Genomic DNA, 19525 nt, shown 5'->3' with positions numbered 1-19525 from the left:
CCCATATTCTTAATGTAAATTAGACTGAGCTCCCACCACTGCGCTATCTCAATATACCAACCAAAACTGCAGCTTATAAAATAGTCAAATTGCTCATTACATGTTTTTCTGTTTAAATCATTGTAAGATTCTTGAGGTCAAAATCTGTTATTATTTTATATTCTGTATTGTGCCAAGCATTGTGTCAAGCCCTCAGTAGTTACAGTCATGTCAGGAGATGAACTTGATTCCTTGGATAAAAGCAGTAATTTGTTCTTGAGAAGCAGAAGTATGGGGTCCAGGAATATAAAGCAGGCCCAAAGCACCAATCCCTGTGTTTCATGAATTTAGGAAAGGGTTTCAAAAGAAGCTTAATGCACAGGAGTTGACGTTTTATTAATAATTCCTTTCTTGAGAGACTCATCCAGTCTGGGCTGTTTTCAGCTCTTTCAAGTTCTCTCTTCCGCTGATGTAGTGAGAAGAAGCAAATTCAAAGTAAAGTTAAAAGAAGCCTGGAAGCTCAGCCTCTGGGCAGTCATTTTCAGTATTTATGATTGCCTGTAAATGGCTGGTGAGCTGGTGGTAGCACCATTGATTCTATTTTTAACAGTTGACTTCCTCACAATCAATGGGATTGACCAAACCGTCAAGTCAGCAGCAACAAGAGGACGGCCACATCGAAGTACATTATTGTGGCCTGTGGCTCCAGGCGGCCATACACTTCCAACAAAATCTTGGGCCACGGAACAAACACATCCCCCAGCACTAAACACACCCAAACTCCGTTTTCAGTGCCAGCTGACCACATTACCATAGAAACTTGGTAGAGAAAGACCCAACAGTAAATTATGCAGCTCTTTAGCACCCTCTGGTGTCCAGTCTTCCAAAAGCCCAAAATTCACGGTTTTTAAAAATTTAACAATGATCATTCCTGCCCAAAGCTATGTACTTCCTTATGATGTTCAGGAATCACATGGAAGAGAATTTCTTTAACCTGACTTTACCATCCATGTTGATTAAAGAAGACTACTAATGGGAAAAACTTTCCCTCTATCATCTAATTAAGGGGATTTGATGTCACCTAGGCAGTACATTTTTGCATCTTGTTAATATGAAAACTGCCTGCTATAAAACCTGAAATACATTTTAGGTTACACAAAGTTAAATTTTCTAGAAAGTAGTTTGTTTATAATGGAGTCATTAACTATTTGACATACTCCAATAAGAGGATGGCCGATGAAGATATGATTAACCAACCTAACATACTGATTTTTTTCTTAAGACTTCTGCTCCTCAGCCTTACATATTGACAAGTGTCATAAAAGAGAAATGCTGGGGAGTGGGCATTGCATATGGGTCCTGGGCTTAATTCTTCTCTAGGTTGAAGTGTGACTCTCAATCCCTCACAATCTCTATGAAACTGTTTTCTCAACTGTAAAACGAGTATAAGTATAGGTCTTCTTTATCATCTTGTGGAGGAAACATGGAAATCTAAGATCCCATGAGGTTGTCAAAGTTTCAGTTTCCATGTTACCTGAAAAAGATTTTGGGTTTCCATATAACTTGAAGAAGATTGAGAGAAACATGGATTTCATTATGTACTCATACTTGTACATAAGTTTGAATCTTTTCATAATGAAATAAAAGTTAAACGACTTGCAGTTGGAATCAATTTTCCATGTTCTCCTGAATATCAAATTAATGAGACTCTATGGCAATGCTGAAAACATAGGAAGAATGGTGGATTCTCATTTTAGACTCTCTTGTGATCACACATTGTAAAATAAGCATTGGTAGTTCAATAAAATTTCCCCTTTTTTTAGAGTGGCCTTAAGCAATGTATGAGAAGAAGTGAATTAAAGAGAGATTTCTGTAGAAAAGTGCCAAGTGTTCTTCATATGTTTTTATTATAACCGTGCTCACTTATTAAGATCCTACTAGGTACCGAGAGTTTTAGATACCTCATTTTATTTAATCCTCCTAACATTCTTGCAAGGTAGAATTTATTATTCTCATTTTGTAGGAAAGGAAACTAAGCCTCAGAGATACAAAGCAATTTGTCCCAGTTAACACACAACCTGTAGAACTCATATTCAGGCTGAGTTTTGTCTGAACCCAAGCAGCTTTTTTTTTTCCATAGAAATAACCTCTTTTCATTTCGAGAGCAAAGGGAAGACGAGAAGGAACTCCTGAACTTGTTGCTCTAACAGAGCAGGTCAAAATATCTTTTTTTGAAAAATAAATGGTTATAAGACATCCCAGAGACAGTCAATCCAGTGTTCCTGCCTTGTCTCCCAGGCAGTGAGAGGCTTGCAGACTGATCAACCCCCATTTAGCAAGGCACAGTCTACAAGGAAGTAGCTCCACTCACTCATTCACTTTTCCACAGATTTCAGTTGAGCATCTACTGTATTCCAGGTTCTTTCAGGACAGTAAAACGAAACTAGAGTTGTTTCTTCAAAATTTTTTATATGTCACAAGAAATACCACAGATGCCTCTAACTGGGAAATAAGGAAGGCCTTGCTAATCTCCCTCTTAGAAGAACTCACCACATTGTGGGATCTGGAGGAGATCAATGCAGTGACAGGAATTTGTGCCCACATCTACCTGCTTTTTGGCCGCTATACCCAAGTAAGCTCTTTGGTCCCAGACTGCCAGGAACCGAGCTCCAGGTAGAAAAAAGGAAGAGGTGCAATGTTTCCATGTCTTATAGAGAATTAAGGAAATTATGTTGCCGAAAGTATATGTAATCACGGTTCAGTCAGTGATGCATTACTGAGAAGTCTAAACGTCTGCCTGGGCTTCAAATTGTCTCTCTACTTTACCAGTACACCTCCCTCTAGCTCATTGGAGAGACCTAAATAGCAGGACTAATGTTATAAGGCCAACGAGGGCTTCATCTATACGTAATCTCTGTGGTCTTCATTGGTAAGGAGAGAATGAAACAGGTGTCTATTCCCCAATATTGCTCTTTGTATTAGCATGCATTTCCCTTTCTGGATGTTGAAAAGATTTGTCCCAACATCCGGGACAATAGGAGTTCAAAGAGATTCTCTTCCTGCCAGGGACGCTGACATGCTTTACTGGACATTTGAAAAAAGAAGGCACTTTGTTGTCAAGAGCACTAATAACCGTGGGAGAAGGAGAAAGTGGCAGCATGTAGACAGAAAGAGCCACTCTCCCTGGACAATGGGTTGGAAATTCTTGGTACTATGGGGGCTTCAGCATTTTCAGAATTGGAAATTCTCTTGTGACTTACAGACCTAGAAATCAGAGATGAAAACAGAGAGAGAAGGAGAAAAAAACAACAGGAGAGAGAGAGAGAGAGAGAGAGAGAGAGACAGAGACAGAGACAGAGACAGAGACAGAGACAGAGACAGAGAGACAGAGAGAGACAGAGAGACAGAGAGACAGAGACAGAAAGAGAGAAAAAAAAGCAACACAATCCAACAGGGCAAACATAAACATAGCCAGGAAGTTTAGAATGGAATGTACAAATGCAAACGTAAGGGCAGTCTCCTCCTGCAAAACTCCAGAGACATTGAAAATCCAATCTTTTCAAAAAGCAAACAATGTTATCATATATATCTTTTTAATTTCCTTTGTATTTTTCCTTAGTTTATACTAAGTCCCCCTTTTTCTGCTAATTCTTTATTTTAGGATCACTGGATTCTACTGCGTTTGAGGGGGAAATAAAGGAACTATAAACCTAAATTATAGCCAATCAGATTGTACTCACAGCTCAACTACTAGACAAATTGCAGCTCATGAAATTTGCTATGGGTCAGGAGACTGAGTAATTTTATTTTAATCAGCCTTATTTGAAGTTGGAATACCACTGCAGCAAATCCTCTGAACAGGATTTCAGAGGGGATATAGACTGATCTTTTTTCCTCCCCCCTCCACCCCTTTTTTCTCTTCCTAGTAAACCGTTTCAGGTCTCTGGGAGATAATAAGAAATAAAAGTTGACATGGTCAAAATTTTTTCCCGTTTTAAATGACAGTTTGTCTGGAGCTTACATTAGCTCCAGCCTTTCTTACAATGCAGGATTAAGCTGTCCGAGTCCTGTCCCCAGTGTTCATTTACCTAGCAATTTCCCAGGTGGACCTCAAGACCCCAAGAACCACAACTGTTCCACTGAACTGCGGGCCTTGCGGCTGGTTCGGATTTCTGGAACATTAGTCCATGTCATAGGAGGCCTCCAGGCTGCTGCAAAGAAAGATGGACCCATATCACCACAATACAGCTGCATCCTCAGCAAGGGGGAGCAAATAAGGCCTTTCACAGTCACTGGAATATGGGATAGAGACAGCATTGCACTTCTTAGCAATCTCAAGGATTTGCCACAGCTTAGATCACAGAGTCAGACCTCAAGAGAGGGGCAGGCAACAGGTCAAGTTTGTTAGGTCAAGAGACAGGGTAGGCTATCACCCACTCCTCTAATTTTGAAACCCAGTTTGTAGAAGAATCCATACAATAGTGAAATGTGTGAACAGGGACAGTCTGCTTTCCAAGGAAAATAATTTAGTTGCCATACGTCCGCTCAATTTTTTTGTGGAGTCCTGCATAGGCTACTTTTTAAGAGACAGCGCCTTCCCATGTCCATGTATACCACATACACATAAAAATACTTCTGTGTGAGTGGCTAAAGGTCTGGAGAAGTCTATGCCATTCCTCTTCTTGGTAATGCTCTGTCTTTTTTATAGTTTTCATCTCAAGTTTCTTCACTTTCCTTTTTAGGCTAAAAGAATTGATAACACTAGACAATTCATAAGAGTACAATAACTGGCAAATTCACAAATGAAGAAACACACACACACACACAAAAACTGAAAAATACAGTCTGGCATTTTAGGAAGCTTATCCATTTACTCATGTATTAAGTTAATAAAGAATTATAGTCTCCTTTTCAGACCAAATGCAAAGGGTAGAAAAATAAGAAGACGTTGTTAATGATCTCAATTAGTTGAAGCCTCAAGTGGCCAATTGTCTGAGGTGGTGTGGGGCAGACCAGGAGTGGCTGTGCCATTCTGCTAGGGTGAGACAGAAAAGGACAAGAGGTCTAGCTGGAGAGAGTCCATTCTACCCCAAGATGATAATCGCGTGGTCCAGTAAGGTCATCCCTTTGATAACTGTGTTAGCTAACACTTATTTAGTGCTTAGTATGTGCCAGGCACTGTGGTAAGTGCTTTATGTATATTACATTTAATTCTCACGGTAGTGCTATGGGGTTGTCACTGATGTTGCCATTCCCATCATGCACAAAAGAAACTGAGTCACAGAGTCTAACATACTCAAGGTCAGCCAGCTAGTGTCAGCCAGCTAGTGAGAGACAGAATCAAGATTTCAACTCAGGTGCTCTGACTTTAATGCATGTGACAACTACTGCACTATTCTGCTTCTAATACAAAGGACCCAGCATGAAAGCAGGGAAGGAAAGACTCGGGAGGCAACCATGTGTAGAGACTTGTATGCACAAAGTCTTTCAGCAGCTACCAAGTTCTCAGCAAGAACTTCAAGTCCTCAGAGAGACTGACAGACAAGAGTCCTGGCCCCAGAGGTAACTTGGGCAGGACTCAGCAAAACACATGCTACCCCATTAGCAGAAGTGAGAGTCAAGATGACTGCTGCTCTTGAGAACAGCCCTGCATTACAGTTTTTAGAATTAGGGCATCACAATAAAGCCGCATGTGTAGAAAGTGAAACTTGTTACTGAGTCAAGACTTGTGCTGGATAAAATACCTTAATCCACCTACACCTACCTGTGATCAAGATAAACGCAGAATACTGGAGAATACTAAATCAATGTTCTCCAGCCACCTACATCAGGGAACCTGAGGTGTTTGTTCAAGTAAATATTTATAGGCCTCTAGTGAATTAAAATCGCTGAAGAGGAATTCAGGAACCCACGTCTTGTGATAAATTATCTAAAAGTATCATGTGGACACTGAATGGTTTGAGAATCACTGAGCTCAACTTTCAGGAAGGACTCAAAAGACGTTGGCAGGGGGATGGGATGGCTGCAAAGGCTGAAAAGAGGGAGATTCTAGCACAAGGGGTGGTGAGGTGGCCTGAAATGGATAATCCATTATGGTGATTGTCAAATATGTTCGCAAAAGTTTAATTATTATTTTTGTCTTTTGAAGGCTCAGAGCCTTTTTTAATAATTTGAAAAGCAAATATGTTTTTAATAAAAATATAACCTGGCTTACAAATTAGCCTTGAGTTCAATTTCTAAGAAGCATTAGAACATGATTACCTTTCTGGACATGAATCTAAAAAACTCCCTTACTTACTTTAAAGGAGCTCTACATGGGAATTTGTCTAAATCTTCAAAGGTAAAGTCTAAATATTTACTCCTTAATGAGTAAATTAGAATAGCCATCTCTACATTAAACCCACTAATAATTTTGCATCTAATAAGCTCTCATAATTTTCACTTAATACTTTCGCTCCTTTATCTACAGCCTCTTCTAATAAAGTGAACAGATAAACAAACAAGAAAAAAAAATTATCTTATCCAAGAAACATTTCTTCTGATTCATTCATGTATTCATTTATTTTTAACCAGGGAAAATATATAGTTTGTGCTAAGAAGTTTGTTTAAAAAAAATTTTTAAAATCCAGTTATTTAAGAAATTAATTTTATCACAAAGCAAGTAATTATCACAAGTATTTAGCAGTAAGTTAAATGATTTCTCTACTTCATTGTAAACTACGGAAGGGAACATTTGTTTGCTGTAGCCTGAGACAGACATTATAAAATGTATGATCCTCAATTTGTATTTCCCCCAGCATCCCTAAACTCAGCCTTCGTTCTAAAACTTTACTCACTGCTCTGACACGTTTTGTTGACTGAAAACATTCTCTACATAAACTTCATGGAGTTAATGTTAAATTTCTGCAGTGAATGCATTTTTCATCATTAAAAGTCACAGCATGCTTCTTGTCTGGGGAACACGGTTCTAGGAGAGCAGTCATTCTTAGTTATGAGTCCCTAAGTCACAAGCAGTTTTAAACTTTGATTCATTTCAAAGCACATAGTTTTAGCAACAAAATTGTGGCACTATGAATTTTGGACAAAGTATTTACCTTGTGATTGTATTTTGATGCAACTTTTGTATACATTCCAAATATACCTGTTTCAGTCAGGGCGTCAGTAGGAAATAAATGGCACACTCACATTATAGTATTTCTAACCCACAGGTGTGGGCTCGTCTAGAGGAAACACAAGTAGTACAGGAACCTGGGAATGGCACTTGAGAGCTGTTATCACCCAAGGCCTGTAGGACACAGAAAGGAAGAAGTTACCAGGATCCAGAAGCCCAGTAGTGTGTTAAACAAACCACCTTAAGGAAAGCAGTGATTTTCTGTTAAAGAACACAGATATCCCAAGGACACCAGACAAGGAAGGAATCACGTAATAATAAAATCTTTCTCCCTCTTCTTTCCTTCCCATCTCCTCCAGAGCTCCTATCAATTAAACCCCAGAAGAAACCAGAGGGCATGGAAGCTCTTTAATGTGGTTCATCACAGATCAGTCTTGCAGGGCTGAAAGAGGAAGAAGGTAGAAAGAGGTTACAGAGGCAAACTGAAAATATCTGTCATAACCTGCAAAACCGTGGTACTCCAGTAAGTGTCTGACACACTGGTTTCAATCCCTACGCTGGCACTTACCACATGGGTTACCTTAGGCAAATTACCTGGGCTCACTAAGCCCTCATTTCTTTCCTCAGGAGTATGAAGACTCATTCCTCCCTTGCAGGGATTAAATGAGAAAATGTGTGCATATCACCAAGCCTAGTGCCTACAGTAAAGGAAGAACTCAGGGAGGATAAGTTTCTTCCTCTGCATTCCCTTTTCAAGTAGTAACCGGTCTTCCATAACTATTCTTACTTTCTCCCTGGTTCTTCCTTTGACAGAGATCAGATGTACACAGAAGAAATGTCTTACTTCCTGAGAAAATATTAAGGCATTTGTTCAATAATTAAACCCACACCTTTAGCTTCTTTAAATCAGGGCTAAACCAAATGACCAAACCAGCAATGGGACAGTAATTTTCTAATGATACATTTCATAACACTACATCCAGTCAGACACAAGTTGATAAATCTTGATTTTTTTAAAAACTGCATATTTTCTATAGTAATCGATAAGGAATGTTTCTCAGAAACTTCTGTATAATGGTCAACTCATATTCATAGATTATTGAAATGGAAGTTCCTTGGTTTCAATGATGGATTCCCGTGGAAAGGGCCAAATCTGTCCTAGCAGTAAAGCATCTCCATTCATTTGACCTCTATAAGCTGTATCTTGGCTCTTTTAATTAGTATTTACAAAGTAAGGCTGTCATACCATCTTAAGAAATTATTCAATATAGACACCTCTTAACTGAAAAAATGACAAGGCATGAAAAGAATAGTTTCAGAGGCAAAGCTGGAAAAGGGTAAATTCCTCTTATTCTCGATCCTCTTAATATATAATGATAACTTTCTTATTTTCACCCTGAAAATTGATATTGCTTATAGGAAGAACTAATACATTTACTTCAATCCATCAATAAGAGTTATAGCTCACACTTTTTAAGGACTTTAATGTTTATACAGTCTTTAAAAACATATTATCTCTGATAATTTTCAGAACAGTAAAAGTGAGTAGATATATATTTGTTCTTCACAGATGGGGAAACTGGGGCTCACAAACATTACAGAACTCTAAGTAACAAAACCAGGGTTCAGTCAACAAGTATAAAGTGTGGAATATTTTTTTTTATTAAATTTATTGGGGTGACACTTATTAGTAAATTTACATAGATTTCAGGTGTACAATTCTGTATTACATCATCTATAAATCCCATTGTATGTTCACCACCCAGAGTCAGTTCTCCTTCCATCACCATATATTTTATCCACCTTACCCTCATCACCCACCCCCCACCCCCTTACCCTGTGGTAATCACTAAATTATTGTCTGTCTATGAGTTTTTCTGTCTCATTTGTTTGTCTTGTTCTTTTGTTGTTTTTGGCTTATATACCACATATCAGTGAAATCATAGGGTTCTCTTCTTTTTTTGTCTGACTAATTTCACTTAGCATTATACTCTCAAGATCCATCCATTTTGTCACAAATGCTCCTATATTATCTTTCCTTAATGCCAAATAGTATTCCATTGTGTATGTATACCACAACTTCTTTATCCATTCATCTATCGAAGGACATTTTGGTTGTTTCCATGTCTTGGCCACCGTAAACAAAGCTGCAATGAACATTGGAGTACACGTGTCTCTATAGAGAAATGCTTTCAGATTTTTTGGGTAGATACCCAGGAGAGCGATTGCTGGGTCATATGGTAATTCTATTCCTAATTTCTTGAGGAACCTCCACACTGCCTTCCATAGCAGCTGCACCAGTCTGCATTCCCACCAACAGTGTATGAGGGTTCCTTTTTCTCCACAGCCTCTCCAACACTTGTTACTATTTGTCTTGTTGATGAAAGCCATTCTGACTGGGGTGAGGTGATATCTCATTGTGGTTTTAATTTGCATTTCTCTGATGATTAGCGATGTTGAGCATTTTTTCATATGTCTATTTGCTATTTGTATATCCTCTTTGGAGAAATGTCTCTTCAGGTCCTCTGTCCATTTTTCAATTGGGTTGTTTGTTTTTTTGTTGTTGAGTTTCATGAGTTCCTTGTATATTTTGGATATTAGTCCCTTATCAGAGGCACTGTTTGCAAAAATCTCCCATTCAGTTGGTTGCCTCATTATTTTGTCAATAGGTTATTTTGCTGTGCAGAAGCTTTTCAGTTTCATATAATCCCATTCGTTTATTTTAGTTTTTACTTCCATTGTTTTTGGAGTCAAATTCATAAAATGCTCTTTGAACCCAAGGTCCATAAGTTTAGTACCTATGTTTTCTTCAATGCAGTTTATTGTATCAGGTCTTATACTTAAGTCTTTGATCCATTTTGAATTAATTTTGGTACATGGTGACAGACAGCAGTCCAATTTCATTCTTTTGCACGTAGCTATTCAATTCTGCCACCACCATTTATTGAAGAGGCTGTCTTTCCTCCATTGTATGTTTTTAGCTTCTTTGTCAAAAATTATCTGTCCATATTTATGTGGTTTTATTTCTGGGTTCTCAATTCTATTCCATTGGTCTATGTGTCTGTTTTTCTGCCAATACCAAGTTGTTTTGATTATTGTAGTCCTGTAGTACAAGCGAAAATCAGGGAGTGTGATACCTCCAGTATTGTTCTTTTTTTTTTTTTAATATTGCTTTGGCTATTTGGGGTCTTTTGTGGTTCCAAACAAATCTGATGATTTTTTTGTTCTATTTCTTTAAAAAATGCCATTGGAATTTTGATGGGGATTACATTAAATCTGTATATGGCTTTGGGTAATATGGCCATTTTAACAATGTGAATATTGTTTTAACATTTACCCAAATTTTGACTATAAAATTACTATGAGCTAGACACTGTGCTATGCAGAGGTTAAAACATATAATGAGTAAACCATCATCTCTTCCCTTAAGTAACATGTTCCCAACCCATTGCTAGGCACTGGATGGCAGACAGCTAAGAGTAATAATGCTTTCAATCTAACCAATGATCAAATTCTACTTGAATTTGCATTCTTATTTACTTATTCAGTATTTATATATCATTGATATGCTCAATGATCCACATGTTTCTGTAGATTTTTTCTTGGTTGGTAGAACAGGTATAATATGGATAACTAACTGGTCTACATGTTGAGATAACATCACTTTTTAATCAACCACAAGTTGAGACAGTAGAAATCCCAGAACAAACAATCATAACTACTTGTAGATTTAATTTGCTCACATGTAAATGCTTCTTCCACCTCCTTCTTCCATTCTTTTACCCTTCCTTTTTTCAATATTTTCTCCTGAAAATATTTATAAAGCAGTGCCTGGTCTTTTATAGGTTGAAAATCAAATCTATGTTGAAAATCAAATTGCCATCTGTGAGAAATTTCCAGTTTAGAGGAGAAATGTGTGATCAGTAAGTTCAACAATAGTCATAAAATATAATTGTTCTGGGATGTTTAAGCACAGGATTCTGTGATAGCATAAATAGGGTGAGTTACTGCAGGAGGTTGTCCTCAATATTTGAAAATTAAGCAGGAGTATTCCAGGAGAAGAAAGGAATTCACGCAGATAGGGAAGAAAAGACAAACAGCTGTCTGAGTAGTATGAACGATTTATGCCTATTAATGAATGGTAGGAAGATGGAGGGTAAAAGGTAAACACTAGCAAACTACGGAACAGCCTCACTTGCTGTGCTGGGAAAATAGCAACAGCAAAATGTAAATTCCAGGAACTTCTACAACACTTAGGTTAACTAATATTAGATTTACTAATGAAGATACTGAATTGTGAAGTGCTGAATTGTGAAGAGAAACACACACGATGTAGTAGCAGATAGCTTTGAAGGATGGTTTAGATTCATTTTGATATACAAAGAAGTTATTTGCAAAATTGGAATATCTGCTGTGGTATGGGTACCTCCAACAGAACAGATGTGTGACCAATCAGAACAGTAAGTGCATGCTGAAAATCAAGACTGGCTGTGCCAGAAGGAAAAATGCCTCTGAGGACTTGGGATCACTTTTCAAATCACCCTGCCAGAATAGCTCTGAGTGTTGTAAGGAAATAAGAGGGAGGGACAAGAAATCAAACACTTATTATTGGTTTCCATGTCTTCATCAATCTTCCAACTGGTTGATCATATGGCCTGCACTACCTAAGTCCCTTTTCTGAAGCACCAGTTTTCAAATATGCCTCTATTAGAATCCCTGTTAAAATCCTTAGTCATTAGTCCAGCATAAACAATCTCCCATGATCATTTGAACCTACCCTTCATGTGCTTCCATTATGTGAATTCTCTGGTCAGATCAAACATGGCCCCTACACCTTTAGTATTACCTTGGGAAAATTTGGCTTAGGAAAAAGAATGTGAGCTCAGTGTGAATCTCATTTCTAACTGTGACCTTAGGCTAGTTAATTATCTTTGCTGAACTTATTTCTTCATTTAGAAAATAAAATGAATAATATCTACCATGTAGAGCTGTTGTGAACATTTGAGATCAGTTTATAAAATGTCAAGCAATGTGCCTTACACATAATAGTTTCTCAATAAATGGTGGCTGTTACTGTAATTTCTTTCTCTAGGTTCCTACTTAGCAGTTCCCAGCATTTCTGTACTCCCCAAGGTGCTGTCCCAGTTCCTGCTGTATGTTCAGGTGATGTCAATTAATTCCTTCTAAATTGTTACCTGGTGGGGAATCAAGGGCCGTGGCTCTGACTCTGCCATTGGCACACTTAAAAACCTTGAACAAGTCACCTACATTTTCTGGGCTTCTGTTTGCACAGCCGTAAAGTGAAGGTTTGATTAGATGATTTCTAATATTGATTCCAGTCCTATGATTATAGATTCTATGGCATTAATTGGCCAGGAAAGCACCTCTTCCCCATGCCTTGTGAGTTCCATGAGCTCTATAAAAATTTACTGTACTTCATTGAATCCTAAGAGTCTCCTCGATGTCTAGTTCTGATTAATTGATTACTTTTATGACAATTTTGGTAGTCAATGAAACAAACCATTGGCTTTTCCTAAGGTCATACTGATAACAGAGAAGTAATGGAAATGGCCACAGATACATGACCTTAGGATTTGATTTTGATCTTTCCATATTGGTCGACAAATACTGTCAAAGCCATGGTGATGATGTGTAGATGTAGCCAAGGAAATAAAGGGGAGAAATTTGGTGTGTTTTCTTGATTAAATTTCAGGTCTTTTCCTTTTTACCTCAATTTTTTATACACAGAACTAAAAACATCCAAACTACTGCCAAATACATGGGTTGTAGCAATTGGTTACCCAGTTAGGATATAACAATAAGACCATTTTGGCAAGAATCCCACGTAGGTAGCTATTTAACAACTGGCGGCAGTAATAGAATGTGCATGAAATGGAAACAATTATGCTTGTTAACTACATTGGGAGAAAACAAAAAAGGACAGTTACAGTTATCTTCAATGTCAAGATGGTTGACAATGAAGAAATAGACTACACAATCTGAAATGAAGGCAATGATCTGATTAGAACCACTTCTAATATCACCTTTTCTCATTTGTCAAATGGTACTTTCCTGGATTCCCAGACTGCAAGCCATTCTTAACTACCCAGATTCTTGTGTACCCTACATCAGTGTGTTCCATGGAACTCAATAGACACATCACCTCTAGTGAACATCATATTTTATGTCCAAACTCACCAAAAACAACTTACTTTTCTATCTTCTTTAAATATACTAATTGTTCCTAGCAAAATTTTGCTTTTTAATTTAAAATTTAAATTATTTTTCTTAAATTTTGCTTTTAAAGGGAATCAAAAGCCTATTTAGATGAACTACAATGTTATATATCAGAATTGTACACTTGAAACCTATGTAATTTTACTAACCATTGTCACCTCAAAAATTTTTAATTAAAAAAGAAATCTTATTTAGAGTTAATGTATTTATATATATGAGATTTCTCCAAAGGTTTATTTCTGTCATCATCATCATCATCGTCATCATCATCTTCACCATCATTTTGAGAATCCAGATGAATGAATGATACATAGTTCAATAAATAAATACTTATTTTTAAATATTTATCTATTCATATTTGAAACATGAAAAATTCAAGTAAATAATAATGAATGTGCTAGGAAGTGAGGTAAACTCTGGTTGTACATACAGTAGGAAACAAAATCAACAAAGCCCATTTTTTCACAGATATTTTTGTCTAGTAGGAAAAACAGAAAATAAAGAAGCACATAAAATAAAGGATCGCAACAGAGTTGCTATGAAGCAAACAAATGGGACATTGCAGAGTAGACTAACTTCTTGGCAATGTTGACCAATATTTTAGCTAGGCTTCCCTGGAAAGCCTCATTGACATTTGAATTGAGACCTTAAGTCTGAAAAGTGGCCAGTCTTGTAGCAACCTGAAGAAGAGAACATTCCTGAATCCTTTGGGTGGGGGTTTTGTGCCAAGAGTGAAGAATACCAGGAGGTGGAAGTCTAGATCCCTAATCTCAGAAATTTCACCATATAAGTAGGGAGGCAAGGTATGTACACAATAGTAAATATTAACCCTGGGAAGTCCATAAAATGTTTCATCAAATTAGATGTGAGAGGTGAGCAGAGAGAGACTGGCATTCATTAGAAGAGCAGAGAAGTGACTGTGACCTGAGGGAAAATCATCTCAGTAAGAAGAGGGGATCAACTCTCAGAAGACGATTTTTTAACTAGAGCTCTGATTATGATTTAGAATAGGATGTGTGTATTCACTCTACTTATAACATCGTCCTCTGTTTCAAATTTAGAACCAGGAAATATTTTTTTGTTTGTTTGTTTATTATTTAATTGCTTTGTTTATAAGTTCAGATTCTATTGAAGTACACTATTCACAGTGGGTAGTCAGCAAATGTCCTCATTTGCTTACCCTAGGAGTTTAAAACAAAGATGCACGGTCCAACCATCTTTGTTCATTGCAATTAATAAAAATAACCTGTGTTAAGGGCAAAATATTGAAGAAGTAAGTTCAACTGAGACCAGAATTCCAAGGAGTCCCAGAGCTGTCTCACAGAGACTTACCTTGGAATGGCTGGGGGAGCAAATGATTAGAGATGAGTCCATTCATCAAGGCAACTTAACCACATTATTGAGCACTTCATACATGAAGAGTAATATTGAAGAGACTTCAATTAGTGTGGTCACAGGATGAGAGAACTCTGAGAGATTGATCTGAAACCAAATATAGATTGGCAAAAAATGTATTACCAACTATGTTGGAAGGGACGTCCTATCTATACTAACTCTTTTTCTTTAGAAATTGAGACCGAAAACAAGAGTGACATTATTTTCCTGCATTGAATTAGAACTCGGCAGAAGGCTCCTTAAATATTTGTGGAAGTGGTGGCCAACCCTGTGCTTCAAGGTCCCTGAGCTCACAAGTAGTCAGGGATGCTCTTAAGACTAAAAGTGGATCTTGAGAGCAAGTGTTTGACTATAAAACATTTCTGGGTTTAGAATTTTTTTTCAAACACAGTTAGAATGTAGTCATATGGGAGCTGCTTCTAATTCTGCACAGTGGTCCATATGATTTAGGACGACAGAAGTGTGGTTGATAGGTGGTCAGGGTTCATTTTATTATGTCAGCATTGAATATGTTGGCATTTATTATGTTGGCATTGGTATTTCATCAAGCTGCCTATAAGCACCTCTTAGTTACTCATGAATCAGTTTTTGTCTTTATTTTGAATACCATGTCTTATCATGAGATAAGACAGATTCCTTTTATTAAATATAAAACCAATTGTTTCAATTTTAGTGAGTACCTCTTGATTACAGTACCTATAATTTGTTGAGCAACACTACACATGTCTTTGCAATTTTAGACACCTGTGCATTGATTTGATGAGCATCAGGATGATCTTTCTGACCAATGGTCCCCCCACTCCATAGCACCAGAGACTGATTTTGCCATCCATTGTTTTAAGGTACCTCAGTCTCTACCAAGTTTCACTTAGATATAAACATCTCACTGAGATCTACGATTCTATGTCACTGTTATCTAGTCACCTTTTTCAGGTTATTAAAGACCTTCTCATACAATGTGATGTAGCTGAGGGTCGGAATTAAAGTGCTGGAACATTGGACCTGGGGTGAAAGTGAAGTCACAGGGTTGGTCTGCAGCCTGAAGAAAGCATGTCTGGTCTGACTGTGATACTAAAGGAGAAAAAACAGTTGGGAACTGGGAATGTAGATAGAGTACAAGGGTATGGTAAGAGTAAAGGAAGGTGGAAGAATAAAAATATTAATCTCAAAATTTCCATAAAGTTGTGTCACTCCATCAGTCCATGTTCCCAAACCCTCCCTCCTCCTTCCCAACAGGAGTGAATCTGAGGCTCTCTTTTCCCTTGCCCACAATCTCTGGCATCTCTGCCCTTTCTCTCCTTGTCCTCAGTTTTTGTGTATACCCTTCCCTATTTCAATGTCCAGGGAACATTCAATCAATACAAAAGATATTTCAAAATAAATGTGAGATCATTCAAAACATAAAATCTCTAAAGGATAATATTATTCTGGATGATGATCTTGCCTCAGAATATGCCACAGTCTGTGTGAGTAAGAGTAAAATATGCAAATGTATGCAATCTCTTTTCAGTTGCTCACAGAGACCTAAAAGACACTTATACCTGCAGTGGGCACTCAGGAAGAGGAGTGAGTATGTGGATTTTACCCTCCTGTGTAATTCCTACCCCAATTTTGAAATAATAGGTCAATCCTGCAATTCCATGTCCTGAGAGAGAGGCCGCATGCAAATTTCCTTTTGTGCTGCAGAACTTTTCCAGAAATGGGCAGTTTGCTTAACCACCTGAGAAAGAAGCACGAGCCAGATGCAGACACGTGCCAGCAAGAACCCAGGAACACCATTGCTGGCTGCTGGAATTCAGACTTCAAATCTGCAAAGGAAAGCAATGTTAGTCCATCCAGCTGTGCTGACAACAATGTTAACAAAATTTCCTTTACACAATGGTTTTGCTGAGGTCAGGTGATTACCTCACTAGGCCCTGCTTGTGAAATTGCAGTGGTCAGGAAAATGTGGGGTGGCTATAAGCTCATCAGCTGGATAACTGGGAAAGCCAGCTTCAGAAAGCTGTCAGTTGAGAGATGTTTTCAACATATCAGCGGTATGATGTCCAGATAGCAGATTGCATAACAACTAGTGCAGCAAATAGATTGATTTTCTCCCCCTAGAGAAAATGTTTGACACAAGGAGATGATCCAGCACTTGAGCAGACTTTCTCCACAAGGGTCCTGCTGGACTTACCACACTTGAGTGCCAAATGGAAGGCATAAGCTAAAGTGCCGGGCAGTCTCATTTTTAGCTGGAAATCAAAAACAAGCCCCAAAATATAAGAATATATTTCCCAACAAATCTTCCTTTAAACCATCCAATCATCTAGCATCCTTCAGAATCTATATAATTTCAAACACCTTAAAGTACTTGTTACATATCTTACAATGCATGTTTAGCTTGGAAATTTATTTATTTTTTCTCTTAATTTCCTAATTTCATCTTATTTTGCCATTTCCAGATGATAAGTTAATAACATCAAACCTCTAATAATGACATCTTTAATTCATTTTAAAGCTATTTTTCACTGCGTAGTTTCATATTCAAGTTATGGTGTAGCAGAGTTGATAGAATTCTAACAAATTAATTAATCAAATTAATCAAACTGTCAGATGATTCAATATAAAGTACTGTAAATTAGATATTGTTTTTGACAACCACCAAAATAGAATGTAATGATCAAATGGAAAATATGTTAGTTATTTTTCTTCCCCACCTTGTTTTTTTTTGTGTTTTTTTTTGTTGTTGTTGTTGTTGTTGTTTTTTAGTGTGTTGAGTTTGGATTGAGTTAAGCCAGGAATAAATTATTGTATTTAATTATGGAAATAGTTACTTTCAGCCAAGAAAACTATATGGTGTTAAAAATGCCAGCTGTCTGTCTATTGGTTGAGTTGATAAAAACTGAATCAGCAATGTTTTTTAAAGACACTTAAAATCATGTATTTTAGAGCTGTAATTTCAAGATTTCTTCTATTAATAGTTCAGAGTGCTGCTTTCAGGAAGTTAAAATAATATTTCTGTTTTATTGCACCTGAGATTCAGGATGGTTAGATTAGCACCTTGAGATGGTAGAATTATGCTGGAGAGAGCTAGAATTCAGGCTTCTGCTTCACAGTACCACATATTTTTGGTACTCCAATATCACAAATAGGTATGATGTTTGTTACCGTTCTCCTCCTCCAAGTGCATGGCAGTCATTGTTAATCTGTGATGACCTGCTTTCCCGCTGCATATGGAGGCAGCTTCAAAAAACATTGCATCTCCTCAAAATAGTTAAGCAATCCACTTGGCAAATGAGATTAATTCTATTTCCTGACATTGTGTTAGACCATGCTTCCTTTAAGAACAAACTTGGGAGGCTTAGATTCCAGACTTGTGCCAGGAAATATAATAGCTTCTAACTGAGTGGCAAAAGTCCATTGGGCTCATCAGTTGTAACAAATCACCCACACTGAATGCAAGATGTTAATATTGGGGGAAACTGTGGATGTGGGTGAAGGTGGAAAAGGGCTCTTTGGGAACTGTCTGAACTTTCAGCTCAATATTTCTGCAAACCTAAAACTGCTCTAAAGAATAGTCTATTTTTTAAGTCACTCAGTTGACTGGCCTAATCCTATTATTGGCCCAAATGGAGCATTGCCTGGTACATTTGAGTATGGCTATTACTAGGGACCATAAAGGCAACTGTGATGGAGAAGTCAACCATAATTCTCATTATTTGGTGAGCATATTTTGAGAATGTGTTTGGAACAGGAGATCTAAATGTACATTCTTTAAGTTAAACTGTCTTTGATGTATGTCCATGGTGCAAGTATTTTTTGTCTGTAATGGGATAATTAACACAGCATAATGGTTGTCATCACAATACTTTTTTTATTTTTTATTTTTTCAGTTTCCCTAAAATTAGCAGGCTTAAGCCTTGGGTCATGGAAGGCAATATACTTCAAATGTGTGTACTACAATTCAAGGGAAAATAGGCCCCATAAGACAAGTTTAAGGAACTGATGTTGCACTCTTATGATCAAGGTGGCAGAGCAGGTAAACGCTGTGCTTATTTCCTCTCACAACCACATCAAAATTACAACTAAACTACAGAACAACCATCACTGAGAATCACCTGAAGTCTAGCTGAACTGAAGCCCTACAACTAAGGACATAAAGAAGAAGACAACTCGAGATTGATAGGGAGGGGCGGCTAGAAACCAAACAGGCTCGTCCCACACTGGAGTGTAACCATTGAAAATCAGGAGGGAAATCTTGACTGCAGTGATCACCTCAGGAGGAGTGAGGGGCCCCAGGCCCACACCGGGCTCCCCAGCCCAGGGTTCCAGTGATGAGGAGAGAAGTCCCCATAACTTCTGGTTATGAAAATCAATGGAGATTGTGGCTGAGTAAGACTAGGGCAGCTGCAGTCACAGGTGATACTCTTAAAAGGCACATACACAGACTTACTTGCTGATGGACTCTCTCACTCTGATTGCCAGTACTGGGGCAACACCTTGAAAGACACCATGGACATATGGGGAGGAACTATATTATCTGACTGCAAGGGCCAGAGGGGCAGCTTTCTCCTGGATGGAGGACCTGGCAGAGAAGCCATTGTTTCTTTGTTGACCCTCCCCACATCTGGCATGCAGATGTAGACAGCTGCCATATCTGAGTTTCCATCAACCTAGCTAACACCATTCCTTTGCCCTGATTTCCTGAGGTCCCACCCAACCCATATTGTGGGGACACCAAATCATTTCCAGTGGCTTATCCCTACAAACAGCCTGTCTTGGGTTATGTGTCAGACTTTCCTAAAATCTCTCAAAGACTCA

The sequence above is a fragment of the Rhinolophus hipposideros genome, assembly GCF_964194185.1.
Source record: "Rhinolophus hipposideros genome assembly, chromosome: 17".
NCBI classification, from domain to species: domain Eukaryota; kingdom Metazoa; phylum Chordata; class Mammalia; order Chiroptera; family Rhinolophidae; genus Rhinolophus; species Rhinolophus hipposideros.
Note: the sequence above shows the minus strand (reverse complement) of the source record.